The 17,070-nt window shown below is 38.6% G+C and overlaps 1 protein-coding gene and 1 long non-coding RNA gene across 2 annotated transcripts in view; both read right to left on the bottom strand.

Moving 5' to 3' along the window:
- LOC134624293 (NACHT, LRR and PYD domains-containing protein 12-like) overlaps nt 1-17,070 on the bottom strand; it is a 521,298-nt gene that overhangs the window by 382,491 nt on the left and 121,737 nt on the right. The gene's annotated exons all lie outside the window — the stretch shown is intronic.
- LOC134624303 (uncharacterized) lies at nt 3,532-4,137 on the bottom strand. Its single transcript, XR_010093504.1, has 3 exons — nt 3,996-4,137; nt 3,776-3,879; nt 3,532-3,672 (listed from the first exon to the last, which is right to left on the bottom strand). It is a non-coding gene; the product is annotated as an uncharacterized LOC134624303 (long non-coding RNA).

Below are 17,070 nucleotides of genomic sequence, written 5' to 3'. Positions count from 1 at the left end.
GGGCAATTCCAGGCCCCGAGGGCCAGTGTCCCTGCAGGTTTTAGATCTCACCTTGGGTCAACACACCTGAATCACATGATTAGTTCGTTACCAGGCCTCTGGAGAACATCAGGACATGTTGAGGAGATAATTTAGCCATTTAAATCAGCTGTGTTGGTTCAAGGACACATGTAAAACCTGCAGGGACACCGGCCCTCGGTGCCCACCCCTGCTGTAGAGCAAACATGAATGAGACATGAATGAGAGAAAAAGAAACTGAATTTTTAACCTGAAAACAAAAGTGCTAAACTGCTAAAAGCTGAAGTGCACAAAGAAGAAGTTAGAAAATAGTTGAAAATGTTTCAAATGTAAATTAGAAAAACCTAAGTAATGAGAAAAGAAAATTTAGCGTCAGAAAACATCTGAATAAATATAAAAAGTTAATATTCTTTGATTAACTGAATGACTAAAATGTGATCCCTCCACTTGGATCCACAGAGTTTAAAAAGTTTAAATGTCTGAGCTTTGAAAGACACGGTGCTGGAAAGAGAACAACGATGGCGACGTTTTGAGGGTAAAATGATGGCTGTAGAGCAAACACTGTGGACACAGCAGCAGTTGAAAGAGAAGTGTTTAAGATGAATCTTGGCACAGTGAGAGACAGAGCTCGTTAGGCAGGCAGGTGTGAGCCTGGTTGCTATAGTGACTGCACCCAATGGCTCCATACACACGGACACAGACATGCACCTTACTTTTGCTGCTTAAAATGAATAGAAAAGTCAAGCCGAAACAAATCGCTCCCAAATGAAAAGTACAAGTCGTATTGACAAAATTCTTTCACCGTGAGCGGCAGCAATGTCTAGTCTACAGAATTCTCGGTTTTCATGCCTGTGGAGTTTATTATATGGACGTGGTGACAGTGTAAAGACACCATGCTCTTCTGATTTTCAAACGAACCTTCTGAGCCATTTTAACATTAGAGTCTATGGAAGAGTTGGAGGGAGTAGGCTGTGCTCTGGTGACATTTATGAAAGAACCATAACACCTAGTACAATAGTAAACACATTGGATGAAAGAGGACAGCGATGGCTACGTTTTGAGGGTAAAATCATACCTGTAGACCAAACGCTGCAGACACAGCAGCAGTTTTTAAAAAGATTTTAAGATTAATTTTTTTGCTCCTTTCACTCTACCAGTTGAGCTGTCTCACTCAAGCCCCAACATTCCGTCCCATACACACCCATTATAAACTCTGAAACGGGTGAAAAAACATCATGAAACTTAAACTGGAACTGAAGAAAAAGTATAATAGATATTGAAAAGATAAATACAAGTTGAATAGTTGAATGTCTTGTCTTCGTTTTAAAGTTTGAATGGTGGCTCTACGTCAATGTATGTGGAAGTAGATACAGTTTAAAGAGGAGTAACTTGAAGGATAATTTGAAGGGTCTCCCCATTGAAATACATGGGAAATTTTTGTTGAAAAAAGTTGAATAATTTTAAAAATATAAATGTTAAAAATGAGAAAAATAGAAGCAGTCATGTCCAAAAGAAGAGGATTCTAACGGTGTTTGAATGGTTTTTCTAAGTTGAACGGTTTTGAAGGAGATAGAGTACAAAAAACGTACGGAATATATAATAAAATATAATAATAATAATAAAGATTACAACAACAATACTGTGAATGCTTTTACAAGCATTCACACTAATAATAAAGATTAGAAGAACAATACTGTGAATGCTTTTACAAGCATTCACACTAACTAGAAAAACTAGAAAGTGCATTTTCTGAAGAAACTGCAGTGTGAATGCTTGAATCTGAATGTATGCACTGAAACGAAATCATTACTGAATATTAAGCTAAAAATGTTGAATTAGCTGGAAAATACAGAATTTTTAACATGAAAACAAAAGTGCAGAACTTTTGAAAGCTGGTTTTCACACAGAAGAAGTTGGAAAATAGCTAACATGTTTAAAATATAAATTAGAAAAAGATGAGTAATGACAAAAGAAAATTTAGTCAGAAAACCTCTGAATGAATAACAAAAGTTCATATTCTTCTAATCACTTAAAGAGTGGAATTATGTATTATAAATCTCTAATTCATAAAAAAAATAATACAAATAAATGTAAAAACAAATTTGTTGAATTGAACTGAAAAGATGAACAAACATGCTGGAGAAAATACAAGCTTTAATATACAGCATAATGTTTTTCAGACATATACACATGTGTATATCATGTTTAATGGTATTACATACGTCCATTTGTTTTGTATATCATAGAAAATAACATAAAAATCTTAAGTCATATTGTACAGCTTCTTTCTGAAAAGGACTTAAATTAATTCAACAATTTTTTTTTTCGAAATAGAATAAAAATCATTTTAAAAAGAGACGTTTGCAATGTTTTAAGGTGTTAATAATCTGATCCTGTCATGTATCTGTTCAACTTTAGTTTTTGGCACAGACTCGATTCTTAAAGAACAAATTACCAAATAATAAACAAATAAAATTGAAATTAAAGTAGCTTTTTTTGTTAAACACTTCACAGGAGAATAAATAAAAATAACTAAATTAAATAACCAAATAAAAATAATAAGCAACATATGAAATACATGAAAATTCAACTTTTAAAACCACAATCCTGAACCTTTAAATTGTGTTGGTTTCGTAGAACATGGCTGAACAGCTGTTAATATTGGTCTACTGAATCTACTGATCTGTCTACACATCTTTTTATTACTCATTGTTTTTTATGTTTTATTGTAAACAGTGTCCACACAGTGGTAAAAGAGAACTGTATAGAGATTTTTGAGTGAACTCAAACGAAAGCCTAAGGTGGTGACACAGTTTAACACATACAAATAATCAAATGAACACATTAGTCCTTTTTGTGAACATGGATAAATACGTATCATTAGTTTACAGCATTGTTCAGCCATGCCACTAAATGCTTTTTAACACTGTATTTTAACCTGGGCTCAGACACGAAGTCCCAAATTTAGTTAGTCCCTGACTTTGAGTTGTGGTTATGACTAATTATTATACACAAGGCTTTATCTATCTGAACTCTAAGGACACAAATATGAAAAAACCTATACTTACCAGCTGATACCCCACACTACACACTAGGTGTGCCATGTGACCTGAAACTTTGGTACAAACTCATCATAATTATTCTGTTAACACTGTTTCTTTAACACTGTTTGTGTTGCTGTTCAGCAGTTTAAAATGTTTTAGATTGGATTACATGGAACGAATTTGAGTTCTCTTGGGGTTTTTTGTGTGTGTTTTGTTCTTAGCAGATTCTTTCTTTACATACTCTTGAATTACAGTTACCACATTTCTGGTCATATGACATCCCGAGTGCCCACTTAAAAAAATCCCCACAGTTAATTCAACATTAAAACAAAATAAAAAAATGTTAAATAAATAAAGGTTTGCTCTGTGATGAAATATTAAATAAGCATACACTGTACAGAGCACTAACAATGAAAACAATCCTTTAGCCTGTCAGATCAGAGAGAGGCAGTAATTATGTCCATTTAAAACCTGTAATCAAAGAGCACAACATTTCTGTGAAACTATAAAGTCCCATATGATCCTCATCATGTCCAGTGACTTCAGAGTGGATCCTCCCTGTCATCCGGCCAGTGTTTGATGTGTGGCAAGCAGCACAGAAGCAGGATAGCTGAGGACTTTAAAAGAAGAGCAGAAAACAGGAACATATGTAGTTGTAAATGTAAATATCAGTGATACTTGTCTTGTCAAAGGGAATAAAATAATGAACTTACACACTCATTTAGGGAGGATCTTGACACTGCACAGAGGAGGCACAGTCAGTCTGACAATGATGGTGATCTGCAGGGATGTTTTCCTGCAGCAACATTCCTGCCGACTGGCCATATGATCCAGAGTAGTTGGTTTGTAATGAACAGAAAGGTGTATATGTTAGGTAGTGTGCACTTAGAGCTGGTCCTAAGAAACAAACACATCCTGTAATAAACTGAATACCTTTAGTAGTGCTGCTGCAAATATAAAGCCCTTCTATCATGTGTGGTTTCAAAGAAGATGTTTTGGAGGCTCAGTCACAGAAACTGTGCAGTCTGTTCAGTCCTGAGTGTCTCAGCTCTGAAGGGGATGGATCACAGAGGGAAACACCTGAGTAAAGATATTAAAATACACTCAAAATAACACTCCTAAGGTCAAGTGAAAACACAATTTAAACACTTTACAAAGAATTAATACATGTTTTCATGGAAATAATGTCATTAACCCTTTTTGTTGTGAGTAAATCTTACCGACTGCTTGTGGGACAAGCTAGAAGGAGGACTTATCACAGAATCTCTCCTGTGCTCCAGATGTGAAGTCTCATGCTCTGATCGTACGGCGAAGATGGTGATGATGAAGCCTCTCTGATCTGTGGCATTACAGTTTCTGGCTGCTATGTGCTTCACACTGTTGGATTTTACATGTGAAGCTTGGAGAAGACACAGGAGGACTGTGTCTCTCTTAACAAAAAAAAAAAAAAAAAAAAAAAAGAAACCTAACAACCTCCCACCGTACCCCCCCACATTCAACTCCCACCTACCCACTCCACTCAACTCCCCAGCCTCACACCACCCAATGTCTATACAAATGTAGGGTATCAACTGGTAACAAAAAGCAAGTTTAACATATGTAGTACATATGTAACACTGCTGAAACATTTCTGGCCAGAAATGTGCAGTTATCAGCCAGTGCATTTATCATCCCAGACCCAGACCCACCCTGATAAATGCACTGGCTGAAACATGATAAAAGCTCATAAAAATGTATGTTTCATTGAAAGATTTGTCCAAAAATATAATGATATACTTTTGAAAAAGTTTAAAGATTATAACAAACTGAAATCAATAACATTTTTGTAAATATTATTTCAAAATAGAGGCACAGATAAACTGGCTTAACTGTCATTATTGCTGTAATTAGATTTTTATTTTTATTTATTTTATTTTTTTTTAAAAGCAACCTTTAGTCTGTGTTGTTCTCTCAGAAACAATGAAGAAGCTGTTGAACATTTATTTGCTGTGTGGGCAATCCTCTGGTCCACCCTCCCTCCCTCCCAGCCACAGTGAGACTGGGGCAGCCTGGCAGGATTTTGAAGCCTGGCTGCAGAGAGGATATGCCTACACTGTTTGTTTTAAACTGCTATATTTGATTTTTCTGACATTCATAGATTTCTGATTTTTAGATTTTCTGTAATACATAAAATTGTCATCTTTCACTGATATCATTACTTAATTCATTTAATTGTATTTTATGTAGACAATTCAAACATTATATTGCAATGCAGGGCGCTTTTTCTTAAGTCAACTTTTAAATATCGCTCTACTTTCTTAAGTCATTCAAAAATATAGAAATTACTTACTGTAGTCAAAGATCTAGATCATGAATCATCACAGGACAATACACAGTATACAGGGTCATGGTAACTATGGTAGGTCTTCATGACTCCAGAATGGAGACATCGCTCTGGCTGAGAAATGAAAATTAGGTCAAGCAGTGTGTTCTTCTCTGTGGTAGTGGCAGTGATGACCTGTGCGTATCCCCTAGATTCAAACAGCTCCAGGATTGGTTTGTTTGCACTGGATAAAACATTCTCATTAAAATCACCACACACTATGATGGGACGACAGTCCATGATCTCTAATGAGTCTAATAGGCTTACCAGGTTTTTCAGGAATGGCTTCAGAGTGTAGTCTGGAGGTCTGTACACAACTGCAATCAGAGCACTGACTGGTGCTTCAACCTTTAAAGCCAGAAATTCAAGGTCAGTTACATTATGGATGTACTGTTTTTCATGCACTTGAATGTCACTTTTCACATAAACAGCAACTCCACCACCATTTCTGTTTGCCATCTGGGGAAAGTTTGTGTACGAAAGGTGTCTGTTGCGTTTGAACAAATTGTAATTTTCCAAGTGGAGACTCTCTGCGACAAAAGAGCCCCGCAGGTGTGTTTCTGTTAGGCACAAAACATCTGCTAGACACAATTCATGGTGACTCTTGATGTCATTAATGTGAGCTGGCAGTCCTTCTGTGTTATGATGAACAATGGTGAAAACCTCTGACCTGCTCAGTGTTTGTCTCACATGTAGAAGAGGCATCATGTCATCAAGGTTGGCTTGTCTCATGTTCTCAAGTGCTGCAGAGATTTCTGGGTTGGTGAATATTTTTTTCTCCTCCATATCAAGAAGATACAGTCCACTGAGAGACGTCACTCTACTGACAGCTACGTAGGCCATGCCGGGCTCAAAAATGCTCTTAAGAGAGACAACAGCTGATGTGGTTGTCATACCTTGTACCTTATGTATTGTACATGCAAAGGCCAGCTTCAATGGGAACTGTCTTCGTACCACTCCTTTCTGCTTTAGATTCTCCTCAGCTCTCTCAATGTACACCATGTCGTCTGCTGGTGTGCGGTTATTCTTTCCAGATGTCTCATTATCCATTTTAAGTCCAAGCTTGATGATGTGTTGGTCATTTTCAGAGTAAACTACTCTAAGTAGTATTCCAAAAGCTCCATTAACCAAACCATTTTGCATGTCAATGTTTCTGGTGAGCATGACACGAGCTCCTTCTGCAACTTTCAGTGTGTCTGGTAACTCGTTTTTACCTCCTTTCAATGGTCTGTCTTGTAATGCCATTCTGCCAGTTCTAGGATCCTTTCTATAATCATCTGCATGGATGTCAATGATATGAGTATGGAGCAGACCCAGTGTTGCAGAGTTGTGCGCATCCACTTCTTTATTAGTTGCAAAAATGTGCAACGCATCAGTCGGACAATGGGCTGGTTCAGTTATGGCCTGTGACAACAAATTTCTATCTGCTTCGCAAAGCATATCCAACTTTCCTTTCACACGGATTCTGTTCAGCATCTCAGCAAAGACAACATCATCTTTCTGACGCATAATCTCAGTCAGAGTGATCATCTGAAAATGCTCCCGCTACAGGTCGATCTCGGACGGGTCGTGCACACAGAGAGGTTTAGACTGTCGCACTGGGGGTAGCTGATAGAAGTCTCCAACAGCAATGACTGACATGCCTCCAAAGGGTCTCCGAGTCCCTTTGATCTGTTTGAGTCTTGCATCTACATATGCAAAGAGATGTCTTGACACCATAGACACTTCGTCAATGATGATTATTTCAGCATTCAAAAGTTCTGATCTGACTTCATCCAGCTGATTACCAAGTCCTTGAATGGGAGGTTTTAAGCTTCTAGGGAGCTTGAGAAGAGAATGCAGTGTTGTTCCAGAAATGTTAAATGCTGCAGTCCCAGTGAAAGCAGTTAACAGGACAGTGGGTTTTGATATGTCAACGTCGTCTGCATATCTGGGCACTTTGCTCAGTATCTTAGATGCTTCTGAGTAGATGCATTTGATAAGATGTGATTTTCCTGTTCCAGCACCACCATTAATATAAAAGAAGAACTGCTCTGCATTTAGAGCACAGACTCTTTTAATGCACCAGTCTCTAACTGCATAAAATATGCAGGCTTGCTTCTTATTCAGATTCTGAAACATCTGACGTAACAATGTGGGATCAATAGCAGGGGGTTCCCTGATGGCTCTGACTTCTGTTGAAGCATCAACCTGACGGCTGTAGTCGGGCACATCTTCCTGTTCATTTTCATTTTCTTGCTCTCTTTCTTGTTCAACAAGTGGCAACCTTACGAGATCTGATTCAGGTGCCAGATTACACCATTCGTCAGTCACACCTCTGCTCTGCTCATATTCCTCAACAGCGCTCTCGATCTCCTCACTGTTTTTCTCATATTTTTCTCTGTTTCTTTTGACAATGTGTTGCACGTACTCAAGACGGTCAGTACCTGGTAGCTGTACACAGCCAGCACCATAGAAAGCCTGATAGGTTGGCAAAGATGGCGTTTTCAGTTCATGGTCTGAACGATGAGGAAGGTACAGTTTAAGCAGTCTTCCGAAATATTGCTCTGGATGTTTTTCTTGTGAGCAGCGGTGAAATCTGATGATAGCAGGCTTATTGTTTTTGCGCCTTTGCACAAATCCCATCTCATTGAGAAGGGGCAAAACATCTTTACCTTTTGTCTGTTGGCCATAGACAATCCTGCAAGTAGCAGCAAAGTCTGCCATGCACATCTCCTCATACTCTGGTGTTTCAGGTCTGGCTTTGTATTTGTCATTCAAAGATGTCATCCAAACATTGGAAGACTCAGGAGTTGTGTTGTCCAGAACTGACAGGGGACGACTCATTTTCACTGGATTATCATCAGTTGGTATGAATATTACAGCCCGTGAACATTGCTTCATGTGAAGACCACATGCACGAGCAACACACTCCTGTGCACTGATCTCTCGCTTCTTTGAATATGCCTGCATGACGGCTCTCATTTCATCACACTCATTTACACTGTCTTTATGGGAGTTCTCAATGACAGTTTTCAGGTACTCAGAAAGCCCGCCCTCTTTTTTTGATATATATTTCATTAAATAATTTGCTACACCGAAAGCATCTAGAACAAAGCTTATGTCGATATTACTGTTCCAGGCTTCAAGCAGATGTGGATTATAGCCGTTTATCCAAGAGTCTTTTGGATCACGCTTTAGTATGATCGTACTCCTTGTGTTCATTTTATTCAGGTATCGCTCATATTCTGCATGTGTCAACTTGCATCTTGCCAAGAGCTGCTCTAAACTCATGGAAGCAGTTTCAGGCTCATTCAGCAGCTGGTTTAGTGGCCTGAGCTTGTTCTTTGCTGTTTCTACCTCCAGTTCATCATCCTCACTGGGTCTTGTGATCATTGTCTCATTGCAGGGTGGTTTAGGAAAACCAAAACGGCACCCAGAGCTTAAACTCCTAAAGCACGTCTTTGTGTGTTTTTTACTGTGTTTTTGCACTTCTGTTACTTTCTTGTACAGTTCAGGTTGTTTATGTGGATGAGGCAGCTGAGCTGTGATGTATTTGTTTATAAAATCAACAACAGTTTGATCATCATCCTCCTCAAACACAGGAGCACCTTCTACCCACAGGAGACAGTGTATGTGTGGGCTTCCTCTGTGCTGAAACTCGACTCTGTAAAAGTAGTCAATGACTTTGCCAAGTGGCTCTGCAGGAGATATATCTCTAAATAATGCTTCAACTCTCTTGTCAAACATGCGCATTGTTGTGACAGGATTGCTCCTCAGGATGTCACACATTGCTGACCAGTCGAGTCCTTCAAAGTTCACTTGTTTACCTTGCTGCCTTGTTATTGCCTCAATCACTTCGGGCCAGCGCATTTCAGCAGCTGAAAATGTGCAAAAGAACGTTGGAGTTCCCAACTGTCTGATCATGGCAAAAAGATCTCTTGTGGTTTTCTCCCAATAGGCTGGGGTTCCTCTCAGAGGCTGCATGAATCTCACTGCATCTTTATTTCGCACCAGTTTCTCCACCTCATGTTTATCTTGTAACATGCCTGAGGTTATTTTTCTCCCATCTCTGGTCAAAGGCTTTGCCTTCCTTAACTGTATTGTCATGCTGGAAGTAGCCAAATGTATTTCAGTCACAAACTGTGCAAAGAACAAATAGTTTGTGTCTCTGGCAAAACGATCATCAATGCAGAAAAGTCTTGATTTGAAATACCCACTGGGGGATACTTTGATCAGCCTTCTTTCATCCAGTGTGTTTTGGCCTGTAGGAAACTGCACAGGGAAGGCCATGGCCTCCAGTTTAGGTGTTTTGAAAAAACTTATTGGATTGTTTCTCTCTGCAGGAGTAACAGAGTAGATTCCTTCACTGAAACATAATATCTCCTCAGCCACATCAGGGGGCTGCAAACAGTACTCAAGTGCAAAACCACCATTAGTCAGTCCATCTGCTTGGTCTGAATCATCTCTCATCTGCTCATGTGGTTGTTCACCATCACAGGGTAACATGTCAATATCCTGTTCATTTTTATTTTGTGCTTCACTCAGTGCATTTTTCTCACAGCTGTCAATTTCCATTAAATCAGCCTCATCGTAATCGTCCTCATTCATGTTTTCATCATCCTCCTCCTCCTCACCTTCATCAGGAAGTGTTGGATCACACAGCTCAGCATAATCTCTGATGCTCACATCCTTATACTGTGGATGAACCTGCTTGAGTTTATGCAGTGCTTGCACAAGTTTAGACCAGCTTACAGTCTGAAACAGCTGATGACCTTTATAAGACAAGCGTCTCTTCAGTTTAACTCTCATGACTTGAGAATTAATTCTTAATCTAGGCAATGCTTCAACAGTTTCCTGTACCTCTGATGGGACACAGACCACATTTCCTCTAATTGCTCTCTGTCTGCCTTTGGGAAGAGGAATAATCTTGGCAAATGGTATGCACTTGGCTATGAGATGTCTCTCCAGTATGTTGAGATCAGACAGTTCAGGTGGAATATCAGCAAGCTCCAGTTTATTGGCAGCAGCAAGTGCTGGCATGGATCCATTTTTAAGATGATTGTGGCAGGTGTGACAAATCCACTCTCTCTTTCTCTCATCAGGCACATTGCACTGCTCATTTCTGCAGTTTTCATCACAAACATGAACAAACTTTCCTGTCAAACATGTTGCAACCACATGTGGGTTTTTGACATAATTTGACCTTCTGCAGGGTCGCACTTGGTTCGGAAATGAAGCCTTGAAACATACGGTACATGGGTATGATGGTCCAACTTTGATTTGTGATTTGAACACAGATATGGCCTCGTTGATCACACTGTTGTCACTCTCTTGGGTTTGTCTATTAACCCATCTGTATTTCCTTTTTATTTTCATGGCACATCTCATATTGTGCATAATCCTGAATGCAAGATTACTTTGATACCTGTCTCGCATTAGTTGTTTCATTAGTTGTCTGTGTCTTACTCTGAATGCATTGTCACGTGCATAACGCTGAGTCACTCGAGATCTCTGTCTCTCTCTGAATTCTGGGCTCTCTTGATACCTTTTAGTGATATAGTTTTTTTGTTTTTGTCTAAATTCAGCATTGGTACAGTAGCGTCTTTAAATATATTGTTGTTGTTTCTTTCTGAATTCATCGTTCTCACAGTAACGTCTTTTAATATATTGTTGTTGTTTCTTTCTGAATTCAGCATTCTCACAATAACGTCTTTTAATATACTGTTGATGTTTCTGTCTGACTTCAGGATTGTTTTTATATGCCTCGCTTGTGGAAGATTTCTTCTTTTCTTTGTACTCTTTATTTGATGCGTACTTTTGTCGTTCTTTCCTTTTTTGATTTTCTTTTCTCCGATTTCTCGGTTTGTCTGATGCCATTAATCTTTTTTTCATTTTGCGCCTTTGCTGTTTAGTAACTTTTGACATGTTACAGATTTTTTGTAAAACTGTATCAGAAAGATCACAGTTAGCACCATTTTTTATTGCAGTCCTTGACTGACAGGAAAAAACATCATTTGATGGAAGGAAATTAAAGTCACTGGATAGTTCTTCGGTAGGTATAAAAGTAAATTCATTCTGAGGAGCTTTGTGTGATGTGAACTGAGTCATGTGGACTTCTTGTTTCAGCAGTGGTGTACAAATGGACATTTGAGAGATCTCAGTAAGATCAGTGGTTATGTTTCTCCTTGGAGTAGAGGAGTTTGCTTCATCAACAGTTGTATCAGAGTGAGTAGGTGCCACAGCAGTGGCAGCTGTTGGTCTGCAGACTGTGTCTGTGATAGTATCATTCAGGTTGACTGTGCTCATACTGTAAAACTGCACATGCTTCAGCTCATAGGTACAAGAGGGTGATATCTCCATCCCTTCATAAGAATCCTGGAGCCTCTTAATCATGTCACTGAGGAGTCTGAATTTCAGCATCACAGCCGTACCACGATCACGTGACCATAGTGGTAGAGGAAGACCACTGGCTGTTCTGGAGTGTGGATCAAAGAAACCATATTTGCCTGATGTGGATCTGAACACTGCGATACACAATCCACTCATAATCAATAAGGCATACTGCACATCTGACAACAGGCAGCTCAGTCCTGCTTCTAAGCTGAGAAAGGTATCTACTGCCTCCTCTGGAGGTTCTTCAAATGTCCCATACCGGGAAGGCTGTGTCATGTCGACATGATACATAGACCTGCGAGCATCAACTTTGTCTGGCAGCTCATCGGTTGCCAAATGAATACTCTTGGGGAATCTTTTCTTGGCCTCTTTGTACATCACATCACCTTTATCCAAGACCAGATTAAGGTCAGCTGTAGTTATGTTTTCATTCTCATGAAGGAAAGCAAGAAATGTGAGTGAGTTACATGTGCACTGACTGTTTCTGGAGTCTCCATATTTGGGATGAGCCTGGCTGTGAGATGCACAGACATGTGTTACAGAGGGCTGGTTTTCAAGGTTCACTCTTTCTGCATGAGATGGCCCTGCCACATCACTGTGATGGCCTCTTTTCACAATATCAGCATAACCCACCTGTGGGGCACTTGACACCTCAGGTTGGTCTCTATGGTTTACCTGATGTTCATTAAATGCATGCTGCAATCCAGTCTTTACAGCATCTGCATAGGATACCTGTTGTACATGTGCAGGAACATGTCGACCTGCCTGTTTGACACCATCAGCATTGGTCTTTGCAGACACACGGTCTTCTGCAGAGCTCTGAGGAAAATCACACTCAGTTTGTTCACATGTTGGTACTTTGTGAAACTCATGGAACTTCTTCCAGCGTTGTTTTGCAGCTTGTGACTTTTTCTGCTTTTTTGGCATTTTTACACACCTTTAAGTGTTTCTGTTAGTCTTTAGAAAATGTATTCAAAAAACAAGAGTGGCACACAGCAGGAGATGTTTTCTTTGTCTTTATATTTCAGCTTTTATTTCTCAGAAACAATGTCTTTGTTTGTTTGACAGTTTGTCAGTCGAGAGAATATTATGTACTCTCTTTATTGGCTTGGCACAACTTAGCAGCAAGCCCAGAATGAAAAACAGGTAGAGAGAAAATTTAGAAGAGAGAATAGACAGAGCAGGAGAGACACGGCTGGGAAATGACAATCAAACCGTGAATTAGAGTTTTCTTTATTTGTTCAGTTTGTTCTCAGGTAGAGGCAATATGCACTCTTTATTGCTTTAATGGCTTGGCATTTTTCAGCAGCAAGCCAAGAGTGAAAAACAGGTAGAGAGAAAATTTAGCAGAGAGAACAGGCAGAGCAGGAGAGACACGGCTTGGAAATCAAACCGCAGAGTTTTCTTTGTTCAGTTTGTTCAAAGGTTGAGGCAAAATATGCACTCTTTATTGCTTTATTGGCTTGTGCATTTCTCAGCAGCAAGCCAAAGAGTGAAAAACAGGTAGAGAGAAAATTTAGCAGAGAGAACAGAGAGAGCAGGAAAGACACGGTTTTGAAATCAAACCGCAATAAGATTCTTGGTTTGGCAAAATTTCTCACAAACCACAGGGTGAAATACAGATGGAAAGAAGGCAGAGACAACAGGTGGAGCAGGACAGAGGATAGAGGGGATGGGGGGTTGGGATGTGACAGAGAAGACTGGAGATCTGGTCCTTGTTCTTCTGCACACTGTGAACAAAAAAGAAGAAAAAAATAATAATTTTATTAAAATTATATCACATGGTAATTGTATGAACTAATTGTGACTACTGAAAAAGGACAAAACAAATATTGAAGCTAAACTGTTGTTGGCTGCCATGTGCAAAAAGTTGCATAATTGGGCACTTTTTAAAATAATAAATATTTATTTAAATTCAGCAATAATATTTTTAATACAAATATGATTGAGTGAATCATTAACTAATCACATGTAGTGTGACTACAAAAATGTACGAAAAAAATATTTTAGCCCAATTGTTAAGCTGCACTTATGTGTATTTATTATAAAATTGTGTTTAAAAGGTCTAGTTTGAATGAAAGATTGAACCCATCACTTTACAGCTTATAAAAGTCAGATTATTTTTTTATTTTGGTATACTTCTCTTACAGTATGTGCACACCTACCAGGCAAAGCACAGATGTCAGTCAAGTTCCTGAAAGTGTAAGACGAGAAATAATGTTAGTTGTCTGTACAGTATTATCAGACTAACAGAAATACAAAGCCCACATGACATGATACACTGAACTTATAGTCAGCAGGTTATAGAATAATATAGCACACCAACAGACACAGCAACCATTTTATAATTCAAACTAATTACCTGAAGTATTTCCACTTATGTAAGGCTACTGTTCGACTGTTACTAGCCTTAGCATTGCTGCTTGCGCTAGCATTGCAGCTAGCATTAGCAATGCTGCTAGCGCTAGCACTCTTACTGTTAAAACTGAGCCACAATGGCAATAATAAAGCTCATTTGTTACTTTTGTCTCACTGACCGCCAAGAAATATCACAGGAATATCACAGGAATATTCTTTTTGTCAGTTAACAACTGCTAGTGCTAGTGTTAGCACTATAGCTAGCGTTAGCATTGTTGCTAGCATTAGTATCGTTGCTAGCATTAGCATTGAAGCTAGCGTTAGCACTGCTGCTAACAGCAAAACGTCATAAACAAATATAAATGATAGCGAAGGTTATTCTTTTTTCTTTCTTTCTTTATTCTTTGAACTCTATTGGACTTGATATGTGAGTTTAAATGTCAAACATGTATTTTTTATCATCATAAAAATAAAACAGTGCAGTACTGAGTGTACTGTACTTACCACAGCAGAGAGCAAAGCGGAATGATGACAGTTGGTCCAGTGATGGGTTAAAAATAAATGAGGCGTTCAGGTGGTGCTTGGAAATTTGAACATCAGTTTGAACAGCAATAATGAGCATATACATGTCTGTGTTAGTCTCTGTGTGTAAGAGACATAGAGAGATAGAGGGAAAAAATACACTAGACTAGTGTACAAATTGGTACTTTTTGTATAAGCGAATGAGTGACATACAGAAAAATATGGCAACTGGCATTACATGAGCAAATAAAAAGTATTTCATTTTGAACTGTTTTGTGGGTTTTATTTTAAGACTACTTTAAGTTTGTTAGTGGGGAGATAAACTATACAGACTATAAACACAGACAATAAAGGAGATTAGATTAGTTAAACGTTAGTTAAAATGTGGGAAAATCAACTACAGACAGGTAGATGCTGTAAGCTTTAATTATCCAGTCAGAAAGGATGATTTTAAAGTCATCAACTGACTCCAACTGCCCAGATCTGAAAAACCTATGTGCCAATCACAATGCTCTACTTAGTTGGCATATACTAACTACTGACCCCTGTCAAATCTGTCTTATTGTACCTATTGAAAAAGTTAATCTTACTACAACTGCTTAGATGCAGCAGACATTTTTAGGTTTAACCTTGGCAGAGTGAGAGAGAGCTCGTTAAGCAGGCAGGTGTGAGCCTGGTTGCTATAGTGACTGCACCCAATGGCACGCACACAGACATGCACCTCACTTTTGCTGCTTAAAATGAACAGAAAAGTCAGCCCGAAACAAATCGCTCCCAAATGAAAAGTACACGTCGTATTGACAAAATTCTTTCACCATGAGCGCCAGCAATGTCTAGTCTACTGAATTCTCAGTTTTCATGCCTGTGGAGTTTATTATATGGACGTGGTGACAGTGGAAAGACACCATGCTCTTCTGATTTTCAAACGAACCTTCTGAGCCATTTTAACATTAGAGTCTATGGAAGAGTTGGAGGGAGGAGGCTGTGCATTGGTGACATTTATGAAAGAACCATAACACCTAGTACAATAGTAAACACATTGGATGAAAGAGGACAGCGATGGCTACGTTTTGAGGGTAAAATCATACCTGTAGACGAAACGCTGCGGACACAGCAGCAGTTTTAAGAAAATATTTTAAGATTAATTCCCCCCCTGCTCTCACTCTACCAGTTGAGCTGTCTCACTCTAGCGGCAACATTCCGTCCCATACACACCCATTATAAACTCTGAAACGGCTGAAAAAACATCATGAAACTTAAACTGGAACTGAAGAAAAAGTATAAAAAATATAGATAAGATAAATACAAGTTGAATAGTTGAATATCTTGTCTTCGTTTTAAAGTTTGAATGGTGGCTCTACGTCAATGTATGTGGAAGTAGATACAGTTTGAAGAGGAGTGAGTTGAATGAGAATTTGAAGGGTCTCTCCATTGAAATACATGGGAAATTTTTGTTGAAAAAAGTTGAAAAAAATTAAAAATATAAATGTTAAAAATAAGAAAAATAGAAGCAGTCATGTCCAAAAGAAGAGGAATCTAATGGTGTTTGAATGGTTTTTCTAAGTTGAACGGTTTTGAAGGAGATAGACTACAAAAAACGTACGGAATATATAATAATAATAATAAAGATTAGAAGAACAATACTGTGAATGCTTGTACAAGCATTCACACTAATAATAATAAAGATTAGAAGAACAATACTGTGAATGCTTTTACAAGCATTCACACTAATAATAAAGATTAGAAGAACAATACTGTGAATGCTTTTACAAGCATTCACACTAATTATGCAAATTCTCATGACCGTTGATCAACAACCACTGATCAAAGCCCACTGATCAAAGAACACTGATCAATGGTCATAAGTACCATCCACAGAGAATTGGGGAATGGCTGCAATCACAGCGCTGGAAGATAGTGAAAGATGTACCCTTTCGTCTTCACTTCACCCTGTTTAAAAAAAATAATAACTTTCTTTCTGAACAGCTAAAATAAAAATTTAAAAAACTGTTTCAGTGTCTGAAAATAAATGAATTGAATCTGATGCAGGCTGTGAAATAATTGCAAATGTCACATCTGAACTTTAGAAATTATCCAGTGCAGTTTTACTGCATTTAGATTATTCTTTCTAGTACATTAATTCAATTTCATACTTTTATTATGCTGTCGCTTTAAGCTCTGAGCTGTGCTGCACTTTAATTTAAATGTCAGTCTAATGTCAAATCCACGTGTGTGCTTCACGGCTCCATCTAGTGGACTGCTAGTAGAGCAGCTGATGGCAGCTTCCTCTGCCTCACACTGCTGTCTGACTGCATTCAGCTGTCACTGAGATGAAGCAGGAAAGAAGCAGCTGATAGTTGGACAGCACACATGATGGAAAGGAGGATTTCA

Source organism: Pelmatolapia mariae, linkage group LG3_W, assembly GCF_036321145.2.
Source record: "Pelmatolapia mariae isolate MD_Pm_ZW linkage group LG3_W, Pm_UMD_F_2, whole genome shotgun sequence".
Taxonomy (NCBI): Eukaryota; Metazoa; Chordata; class Actinopteri; order Cichliformes; family Cichlidae; genus Pelmatolapia; species Pelmatolapia mariae.
The sequence above is the reverse complement of the archived record's forward strand: the minus strand, read 5'-3'. Positions and strand labels throughout refer to the sequence as shown.